The 11,597-nt window shown below is 39.9% G+C and overlaps 1 long non-coding RNA gene across 1 annotated transcript; it reads left to right on the top strand.

Annotated features, from left to right (window-relative positions):
• The first annotated feature begins 3,391 nt into the window (after positions 1 to 3,391).
• LOC147800423 (uncharacterized) lies at positions 3,392 to 11,491 on the top strand. The gene is made up of 3 exons (XR_015425375.1): positions 3,392 to 3,640; positions 10,663 to 10,741; positions 11,428 to 11,491. It is a non-coding gene; the product is annotated as an uncharacterized LOC147800423 (long non-coding RNA).
• Positions 11,492 to 11,597: the final 106 nt, after the last annotated feature.

Here is an 11,597-nt window from a genome sequence, read left to right as displayed (position 1 = left end):
TCCTTCCAACTCGACACAATTTACGCAGCAGGTGCAGTAGGTACAGCCAAAACACTCGATACAATGGGCGCACTCGTAACAGTCCTCGCAACTGTCCAAGACATTTGAATTTCTGAAATCGTATGAATTAAAACAAGCCACGCAATTCATACATCTACCACAATCGTCGCTGGTGGAGCAGTCCTTACATCTGACGCAATCGTTACATTGGTGACAATTGTGACACTCTTTACAACCGATGCATTTGCGTAAACTTTTGGAATTCAAACAACGAAAGCAATCGTACGAATCTATCAAGTCGATCGAATTTCTCGTGTCTTTGCAAAAATAACAATTCACGTTTGTAGTTTGATCTACCATTTATTTTTAAGTAGTGTTTATTATTGTTTTTTTTATCAATTTTTTTCTCGCGAGTGATAATTCCCAGCAAGTGGATCGGATGTAGGTCAAAGGCCTAGAATCTCCTAAAGGTCACCCATCACACCAGCAAAAAGGGAGCCGCGATGGGTGTCCTTGGGAGATTTTCCCGAGATTTTTGGGTCGTATAGGTACCCAAGGCCGGTGTGATGGGTGATTTTTAGGAGATTTCCCGAGATTTTTGGGTCGTATAGGTACCCAAGGGTTTTTGTGGTCCCTAACTCTCTTATTCTTACTACTTGGTTTGTGTTTATACATTTTGCTGGACTAGGTTTTCTCTTCTTTGCTGATTCATATTTATTTATGTGCAGTAAGCAAGTATCAATTTCTTTCTAAGAAATGTTTTCAGTACGTAACTTAAAATTCTGGGTTCACAATTTGAACAGTAAAACCTGTGCAGTGAACCATGTTTTCCCCGGACGACTTCACAGCAATAGCGCCCTCGGTTGTACAGGGAAGCATGGATGATTTTTGATTGTTTTAAAAAGTGCACTTTTCAATGAATTTAACCAAGATAGGAATGACAAAGAGAGAAGAACATAACATTGAAGAAGAATTGTGTCTTGGAAAAATTCATCGCATATACACTTTAAAACAAATTTGCTGGTCAACAATAATTTCGTCAATTAATGTTGGATAATTGCAAAATTTAATGACGGATTGTACCTGTAATTAATTTAACTAATTAATGAATCCCTCCGATGCCCGACCTGATATTTTACTGATCATGGACCGTCAAATTGTGAAGGCCACTTACAATCATACCCCGACCCCAAATACCTTTTAATGGCATTTAAATTGATTTAAGGGTGTCTGCCAATGCCTACCAATAAAAAAGAGAGAAAAAAAGGTCAGAATAAGGTCGCAGTAGCTTTTATCCAGTAAAGGGGGGGGGCACCAAGTCAACAAAATTGTGACCCCCCCCGCAACGTGAAACCCAGACAGCTGTCTAGACAGCTCAGGGACACATCAGAGAGACCGACAATGATGTATGGCAGACTCTGCCTGGCCAGGGCAGCCTTTGTGTAAAAAAATCCCGTAGGGCCATGTGGCAAAGAGATTAATATGTATTCCTATGGGACTTGGCAAGAGGCTGGCTCTGGCTGGCTCTGGTGAAAAGGATACCAGCCAAGGGGAAATCCCTACCTCCAAGGCGACTGAACTAGGTTATTCAGCATCGGGAGAGGTAGGATTAGATGTAAGGTCTTTGCATTTGGCCGTAAAGAAATTTAATTAAGAAATTTTAAAAAATGGCCTTCAGCAGCTGACGGACCGGAGGGAGCTCATATCACACGTAAACCCATTGACACGTGGAATACATGTACATAGTGAAGGCGGTTCTTTACGAAGAGTGTTGAATTAGTATGAAGGCGGTTTTTCACAAATATATATATATATATATCTCCAAATATATCTCCTATATCTCCAGTGAAAATGTTGGTGTAGTCTATCTCTTTACTTACCTGCACTGTAAAAACTCCGGTGTTAAAATCAACACTTTTGGGTGTTATCAGATGACCACACCACAGGGTGTTACTTTAACAATTATGATATTACGTTGCACCTATAAGTGTTACAGTGCACTAGAAGGTGTTACAAGTAATACCAAATAACACCAAAATCTTAACACCAGTGAAAATGTTGGTGTAGTCTTCTGATAACACCGCGGGTGTTAAATTTAACACCCCAGTTTTTGCAGTGTGTACTTCCTATAGCTAAGAAATAATGACCGACAGAAAAGACAGTTGAGTTTTCGTAAGTCAAATAATTACACACAATGTAATATTGCTGAAGCACACCGATCTTTAAGTATTTTGGTTTTAAAAAATACTTAAATCTGTAGGATACCATTGCGAACAATTTTATTATTTCCTTATCATTCAACTCAATGAAGTATTTCACCATATTTTTTGGCCAATTTCCATGAAGTCAGTTAAGGAAAAAAAATACCAAGACTGAGGGTGAAAGACCGCATTTGCCATGCTCTTTCTTGCGTACGCACACTTTAAAAATGACTGCTCTGGAAAAATGTAGCCAGGATGCTAGGTAACGTATAGGTTCCAATCTATAACTTGTTCACACAACGGAAACCTCATCAATATTGGAAACCATTGGAGGAGACGATCTGTGATGACAATAATGATATGCCGTCATGAGCTCCCTTTGTCAGCTGCGCCAAATGTTTCATATCGGCATACGCATAAATTTTACGTTGAACGCTGCCACTTAGACGTCGTTTCAAATCTGGTGAGCAAACATTGGAAGGGAATGGTATACGACAGTTTTTTTTAACCAATTTATGTGATCTTCATTTCACTTCCTTTCCCATTGTCACTCCATTCCCTGTTTTAATATCAGAAATAAGTAACCACCAAAAAGTCCTTCACCATCCGTTGTTCAAGCAGGAAGTTCAGCCCCACTCTTAGTGTGACTGTCAAAACCAATACGAGCTCCTTTCCTTGAGTACTAGTACGAGTACTTTGGTAAGAGTATGAGTGCGAGTAGAGGGCAAGTTTTTCTTGAAAGTACGAGTACCAGTACAAGTAGATTCTCATGAGTACCGAGTACAGAAAGAATTATAAGAATATAAGAACGGGTACGACGACGAGTGCGAGTTTTAATACGTACTGCACAATTGGACATTGGCTTTTCCAAATTAAGGTGTTTCCCTCCGTTGCGTCGTCTAGGATTAGCGCTTCCGTAGGTGGAACACTAGACACAATGAATGGTATTAATAATTAAGACCTGCTGGCGTAGATGGGAGACTGAATAGAATGGATAGAATTGGTAACTAAGACCTGCGTAATTGAGCCTGCACAACATACACCATACAATACCTTTTCGGGTAGCAAAAAATTTATTAGGTAGGCGATCACGACCACAGTTGTGTCATTTCCTGGAATGAAACGCGATTGATAAGTTCCCATTTTGCCTGCTCCTTTGGAATTAGGTGTCTTCTGACGTTTAGCTTGTTTACCCTTGAAATTTACAGGACCGGAGCTTGTTTGGACGTCAGCTACTTTGGGCTGAAACTTTCTCGAAGTTGAACTTGTTCGGACTTGAGACCTTTGGAATAGAATTCGTTTGGGCTGGAGATAGCCCAAACACAAGTTCATTGGCTGGAGTTCGTTTGAACGCAAGAAGATTCGTACTTCAGGTCATTTGCATTTCACTTGTTATCCTATGGAAGACTTTTATTACAGCCAGCACTTGAAGTTGATAGGTAAGCTAAATGTTAAATAACTCCTTTTCGTTTGAGTTCAGCGCCATCATTCGTTCGATATTCATTGATCTAATGGACAAGGTTTGGATAGCCTATGTAAGTCGTTCAAGTAAAATAAAGTCATTCAAGTTCACACGAAATGCAATAGATTCAAATTTGCTACATTCAAATTGTTACAACTGAAAGATGCAGTTACCACTTTCGGACCCGATTGCATCGGAATTGCATCCAAATTGTTCCTAATTGGAAGACTTAAGTTCAGGCTAGGGGTTCAGTGCCATATTTCTGAAATCCCTCAATTCTTTTGCTCTCACAACTCTCTAATGTAGGACATTTTGACTGTATAACTCATTAATGAGCTAGACGGACGCATTTGTGGCCCTTTTACAGGGATGCACCCTTAGATTCTCCGATATATACATGTAGTCGGAGTGCATTAATAGGCTTTGGAGGCACTGGGACCCGCAAAAGAAATCTCCCGACACAGCTTCCAGGTAGTTTACGACAGAGCAACACCCCTTGCAATGTCAGGCTTGTGGTGTATGAAATCGGGCGTGTGGGTGTTCCCCAATACACGTGAGGGGCAACAAATTGTATGTACACCACGATGAAGCCCAACGTGGAAGTCTTTGCATGTCTAATAAATTCAAAAGTGATTCGTTACACAAGTGGAACTGAACATTACATGAATCAAGCTCAGACACATTATAGTTTGAAGCGATCCTATGTAGGCCTTATAGTGTTAAACGGTAAAACAAAAGTCAGGTTCATCGTAGCCCAGTATGTATTGATAAACTATGGATAAAGCAGTAATAATCGATAACTCAAATTGCCTCACCCTTAGAAGGTGTCATTATTCAAATTTTCCCGAAGTGTGACCTCTTTGCTCAGAATATGCAGAGAAACATGATGTAAGTTTGCTTTCACAACTGTGCAAATACAGTATGTATCGATAAAATATCCATAAAACATAAATAATTGATAACTCAAATTGCCCTACCATGACAGGGTGTCATCGTTCGAATTCTTCAAAAAATATTTCCTCCTTATCCAGAATATGCAAAGAAACATTGTATATCCAACAAAACATGGTGTGATCTGGACATTGCCTTGTTTTCAAAACCCTACCCTGCCCTAATTAAGTTTGGTCTAGTCAATTTTAGTCTAGACAACCTAGATTCATGCTAGACAATATCAAATCATAAATGGGGGTGGGGCTACATCTATTGGTAAACAAATCTTGAGCGTGTCCATGGTAACTGGAAGTTTATATGCACCTTAATGACAAATCTTACCATGTAAAGAGTTTTCGCAGATTGTATAACTTGTATTTGTTGACATTTTGTCGTTTGGGATCCAAATTGGGAATGGAAGCATCTTATTTATTTTATTTCTATTAGTAGTTGCTGGCCGGGAATGTGCTTCAGGTTAGGGCGCGGTCTGTAGCACGGCAGATGTAAGCTGACTGAGCAGTCGCGTTTGTATGCGAGTCGTTAGTTTGTGGACAAATCGACCTTTCATTTAGGAACACTGACTGTGTTTGAAGTCAAAAACAGGCAACCCGTGCAGGCGTTTCCGTGGCCATACGGTCACAAAGTTGGCTTTCATTGTCTTAAATTAAGCCTGTGAAAACTGAAAAGTAGATGTCACGGAGCCCCGATTTTGCGTCTTTGGCTAATGAATGTGACAGCTAGCACGCTAATCGAACTGAAGCTTAATTAATTTAAACACGAATTATGCTAGCCTATTTCAGGAACTTTCACGCACAGAAGAAGAACAAAACACACACAAAACAAAATAAAAAAACAAACAAACAAAACAAAAACTCAAGCAAAGCCCCAAGGATGGCGACAATTTAGTTTGAATGACCGGACGATTCTGGAATGACTAAAACGCACGCGGGTGTCCTGAGTATGAAACTGAATATGACAATGGGGAAAATGAACCAACCAAATAAATAAAATGAAACAGTTATTGCTGAAATTACCAGGCGAATGTACATTTTTTATGTACATTACAGCTTTTGGTTTTCTGTTCTTCTCTAATTGGGTTTATAATCTTTTTGAGGGTCTCTATTTCTCTTTTGTGGTTTACAATAAAGTCAAAAACGGAAACACCATAATATTTCCTTCCAAAGTATTGACTTATTCGTCGTAAAAATGCGGCGAGGGGCCCGCGTTCACCTACAGATAAATAAATAAATAATTAAATAATTTATTGCCGATATTCGTGGATAATTTGCAAAGACAGTATGAGACAAATTACTGGGGTAATTTTCGTGACAGGTTTCGATTTTTTCGATGAATTCCTGCTTCGCAGTTTGGTCTACTATTGTAAATTGATTTTGTTTCTTTGTGTCGGCGCCACAGTCAGAGCACATATCAATTAATTTTTTGGCTTGCTTAGTTTATGGCTTCCTGGATTATCGGTTATAATAAGGACTCCACCGTTCCGTGTCACGAACCACACATTATGTATCTACATGGCGAGTCTGTCCAATCCTTGTTCTTTCTCATCAACCACAACAAGTAATATGGCAAAAGCAATAATCACTGAAAATTAAATTCCACGATAAAGGCAAGGCCACAGCGTGTTGAACAAAGGAGGGGAAAATAACTTTAGTTTGGTGATTAATTTTCGATATTACCAAGTGATGATGGGCAGCAAATGATCTTTATTTTGTAAAGAATTAATTTTAAGCTGCAACAAACCGTACTCGCAACGCTCCCCAACAGAAAGGGGAGGCGATATTAATTAATATTTCATTACATGCAGTTCCAAAGGAAATTATCGAGTATGGTTTCGGGACGCTTTCTGACAAGACCAATCAGCCGACAAATTAGAAACTACTGTGAGAGTGGCCCTGTGATATATGCCAGCGAACCCTCACACTAAAAGGCAGTTGGAATCCTAACAACAAAATCCTTCTTTTCGTTAACTTGCTTTATTTATTTCTGTCAACAAATATAAGAAACTAAAATGTGACTCTAATCAGTCATCTTAGATGGTAGTCGCATACAGGTCGCTACGTATGTCAATGGTTTGACAATATGGGCGCCATCGCCAACAACATGAAAAAAGAAAACAAAATTAAATGTAAATATAAATAAATAAAAAAAACAAAGAATAAAAAATAAATAAATAGAAATAAAACAAAACCGGGAAAACACAGATAATTTAAGAACAACAAATAAAAATAAAAGAATGAACAAAAACACTCAAAAATAAATAAAGTGAAGGATGAATAAAATGAGAAAAGATCAAACTATAAAACTTAAAAAATAAGAAATAAACACCATAAAATATTGATAATTAAAAGATAAATTAAGAAAAGAGAAGAAAAAGTGAAAAAAGAAAATTTTGTGACAAAAATGACAAAACCTACCTGATTTATTATTTTAAAGAAGTAAAAAAAGCAAAACAAAATTGTCACTTGCAAGACAAAGTTGTATCTCACAAAACAAATTGTATTCTCGTAAAATAACTGACCTACTACGAACTATGGTGTACTATTGACGAAAAACATTTCTCTCTCTCTTTAGCCTCCCTCCAGGCGACGCAACTATACGCCGCGACGGCACGACGGCTCCCTTGCGTCATGCCGCTGGGTCGCACCGTCGCCTTCTTGCCATTACGTTTGTACACACACGACACGTCGCGTCGTGGCGTCGCCCGTCTCGTCGTGCTGCCTTAGGTCCTTTCCATGTTGCATTTTGTCCCGCCTAAACGTCGCCCCTTCGGTCGCCTGTCGCGTCGTACGTCGTGTCGTGCATGGCGTCGCCTATTACGTCGCCTGAAGCACGACGCAACGCACGACACGACGCACAATGCGATCGACGCGTCGTGTGTGTACAAACGTAATGGCAAGGAGGCAACGGTTTGACCCGACGGCACGACGCAAGGGAGCCGTTGTGCCGTCGCGTAGTGTAGTTTTGTCGCCTGGAGGGAGGGCAGAGAGAGAGAGAGAGAGAGAGAGAGAGAGAGAGAGAGAGAGAGAGAGAGAGAGAGAGAGAGAGAGAGAGAGAGAGAGAGAGAGAGAGAGAGAGAGAGAAATGTGGGTCGTAAATAGTACACCATACTGAAGAGCGTGTGCTCACACACCGCTCTGGCATACATGCACGTACGCTCGTATAATGTAATCTTACTTAATTTTGTTCGGGGTCTTTTTACCAGAAATTTTAAACCCCAAAGGATGTCTCTTTTGTTTCTGGCACCATTTCTCTACTCTCCATCCACTCCACATCCCTCCATGAAAATTACTGCGAAAAGGAACCATAGTTAAAGCCCTTTACTTATAAACAGGTACGTTTCACCACTGACCTCAATTTACAGAGTAAAAGCAACATGCAGTATGGAATGGCAGTTGAAATTGAATCAGCATATTACAGACATGATTTTCTTCATGTACTTGCGCAACAAACTGTAACATGTCTTCTGTCCTAATGTAAGTCCTTCACAGTTACAGAAACCTACATAGAAAAATATGCCGTATATGCAGAATGCACATGTACTACACATGGATTCGTTTCAATTCTTATAACAGCAACATTTAAATTAAACTTGTTTTTGTTTTTGTACTAAACATGAAGACATTCATGACAGAAACAATCATTCATGCCTCATGCCTTATTGCCTTCACGTTACCAGTACAGTTGAAATCCCAAAGACTCGACATGATGGACTTAGGCAGGCGAAAAGCCTGTCACTGGGCCAAAGAGTTCCATGGCTCTCCTAAATTCTAAAGTTGGCCAATTTGCATCACTGTTGCAGAGATGATCTCAGCCAACCTTTCACTCCACGTGCTCGTCTCAAATCCGAAGTCCTTAGTGGAAGCAGAGGCATTCCTAATTGAGAAATACAACTTGGCAGAAAAAAAACAGAAAAAAAATGGAAGAATCAACAATAACAGGTTAAAGAACGAACAACTTAACATCCAAAAGGAAAGAATTTTAGGTTAAATCACTTTGGGTCTAATTCACAATTTTTGAAGGCACTCTGATTCTTGTCCCATCTCAGTGTAGATAGGTAAACTCCAGAGGAATAAAACAAGACATTCGGTGCAACTTCCCAAAAAAATTTCAAATAATTTAAATTAATTTGAGCACAATCCCCATCCTTCACGGTCACATTCCCGACGCGAGCCTCTCACAGAGGTTCTGTTCATTTTTGGAGACTCTACAGAATATTTTTCTCCTCCGTATTCCTAACGCATTATTGAGATATTGCACTCTCCTTGGCTTACTTATAAGCTTCCTGGAAGGGGAAGGCAAAGAAAGTGGCCTAGTGATAGGGGTTCCAGACCAGTTGGGTCGCTCAACGAACTGACTGCTAGTGGTCCACTGTTAGAGATGGCCAGTGCTTCCATTAGGAAAGATGCAGAGACTCATCATTGAGCCGAGGGCTCCAATCCTGGGCAAAGTTGTTGGGACTCGTGTCCATGGCCACGCCCTCCCCGGGTTGCACAGACCATAACCAATGCACGTTTCAGAGGAAAATTATTAACTGCGCATGTCTTATTTTTAGGGCCATTTGCATACGTAATAAGGGCCATGAGAATTCTTGCCAGGCAAGCAACTGCTTCATTTCATGAAATGTACGTCTTGTTTTCACTTTTTGGAAATAAAAGTACCTGACAAAAAAATTTTCATGGTAAGATAAGGCCTTTTCCTAACGTGTTTTGTGAAAATGAAATTGAAAAATAGTACCTGAGTGATCAAAACTAGTGATTTTTGTGGAAAGCGTTTTGTAAGAAGTAGTTTCGATTTTTGAAGGCTTGAAGCACAGAATTTGAAGTTTTCCTGAGATTTTCAAAAGTGGGCTGTGGTGGAGAAAGGTGTGAAGCTTTTAGATTTACTGACGGTTTTCCACTAGATGTTTTTTCTCTTCCCAACCGGATGCGTTTTGCATATAGACCTGACTCAGCACCGATTCCATTTATCCCGCATAATCTATACGTGCTTGCGAGCGTAAGATTCAGACACTCTGGAACAAAGGACGAACGCAAAACTACAGTAAGTTAAAATGAAAGCAAGTTATTGAAACCAAGGTCTATCGGTCATTATGGCATTGCCCGGAAATGTTGAAATTCACGATTATAATCACCGGCTCCGATACGCACGAGACATGCTGTTGCTCACAAGTGTACCGTATGTACCGTGCACGGTACGTGGCTTGATCGGTTTTGCGCACGTGAAGCACGTAGATCGTGCTGCGTGGAAGTGTCTGTATTTTTAACTCAGTTTTAGTCAAAAACATCTAACTAGACAAAACCAACTTTACATCTAACTAGACAAAACCAACTGTATTGTGTGGTTGAGATTCTGGCCTGTCGCACGCGGTGTCTTATTGTTCTGGGTAGACTTCTAAAATTGAGAAATCTAGCGATAAAAAGACAAGAGATCGAAGTTGAAAATGGAAATATTTTATCACCTTAGCAACTACTTTAAGGCTAAGTTTCATTTTTATGTAGCATTTCTTTTCCTTATTCTGCGGTGTTTTATTTGGTGTAAGCCTTCTAGAGCACATACAGTGGGTTTCAATGTGATCGTTTGTTAATTTGTGCAACCGAAGTCTTCAAAACGAAAAGGCTCAACAGAGGATTGGCAAGTTACTAAGGACATGTCCGCATGGTTCACAAGGGTTTGGTCAAGTAACTGCCGCGCAGGGTCGATGCCGTTAATTTCCACACGTCGAATGGGAGTGATACATGGGAATTGACACTAGCATCGAACAGTTTCCACTGGCGAAAAGGTCATCAACATGCGATCAGCTCCGCTGTAACCCACCCCATGGCAACAACTTAAGCTTGACTTTTTTTGGCCAGTTGAGGTAGCCCCAGCCAATCAGCTTTGCCTCGTGGTGCTTGACAAGCACTCCATACGGCCAGAGATCGCTACAAGTGCAAACACCTCTGCCACTGTGATCATTATCCATTTTATGTTCGTAAAATGAGGCCATCTATAACTCTTAACTGCCAATAGGCCACCGTTTGTATCTTACCAGTTTGCCCACTTCCTCACCAGGCATAGTATCGAGGACTGTGTAACTGCCCGATCCAATCAACAGAAGACCACATTCTACATTAACACTAAGCGTCGACTGGTGAGTGGGCTAGGATTAAACGACGATTAAAACATACTCAAGAAGGACAGTAGCACTCGTCTCTTTTGTTCAGATTTGTTTCACAAACCAAACAGACAAGGGCACAAGAAACATTAATAAATAAAACATTAATTTATTAAAAAAAATAATAAGCCGGTGCTCAGGGAGTGGAAATTTACAGATTATAACGTTCAGATGATTAAGATGATTTTGCCATCCCTTTCCATACATTTCTTGTTTATTTTGTGAAATTCATTGATGTGCCGCTTTTTGATCACTGAAACTATACTTCCACCCACAGAGAGATGAAATACTTGTCCTGTTTGGTTCAGGAGATGTGAAGGAAGAAATAAATTTTCTTATAATTGTTCCTAGTCTGCCTTACCTTCAATCAATAACTTTTATATCTTGGCGTACACTTTCGACATGGCACGAATGCTTTGCCAAGATAAAGTTAGGAAATTGTTATGCATGGGGGGGCATTTTATTTTAATTCAAAATTAAAAACATGCCAAGCATAAATCAATAATTGACCTATTTTTTGAACTGTTGACATTCAGAATAACTTTGGACAAACTATGTAGAGTGTTTGGGTCTGTGACAAACATTTGAAATCTCGGTTCACAAACCTCAAAAAGCATACTTTTTCGGTATCCCTTAATTTTCCCCATTCTTCTTACATTCAGAAGCTGACGTACTGGTTTCAGCACCTCTGCGATGGCGCCGGCTTCACTGATGGTTACCATCGCAATAACCTTGTGCTCCGTTAATGGTGTATACTCTACGAGCTTTCGTGTCGGTGAGGCATACGCAATTATGATTGTTATTGTTAGATCGGATATCTCCAGTAATTTTA

This window comes from Acanthaster planci, linkage group LG01, assembly GCF_054643075.1.
Source record: "Acanthaster planci isolate LZ-2023a linkage group LG01, COTS_SCS, whole genome shotgun sequence".
NCBI lineage: Eukaryota > Metazoa > Echinodermata > Asteroidea > Valvatida > Acanthasteridae > Acanthaster > Acanthaster planci.
The sequence above is the reverse complement of the archived record's forward strand: the minus strand, read 5'-3'. Positions and strand labels throughout refer to the sequence as shown.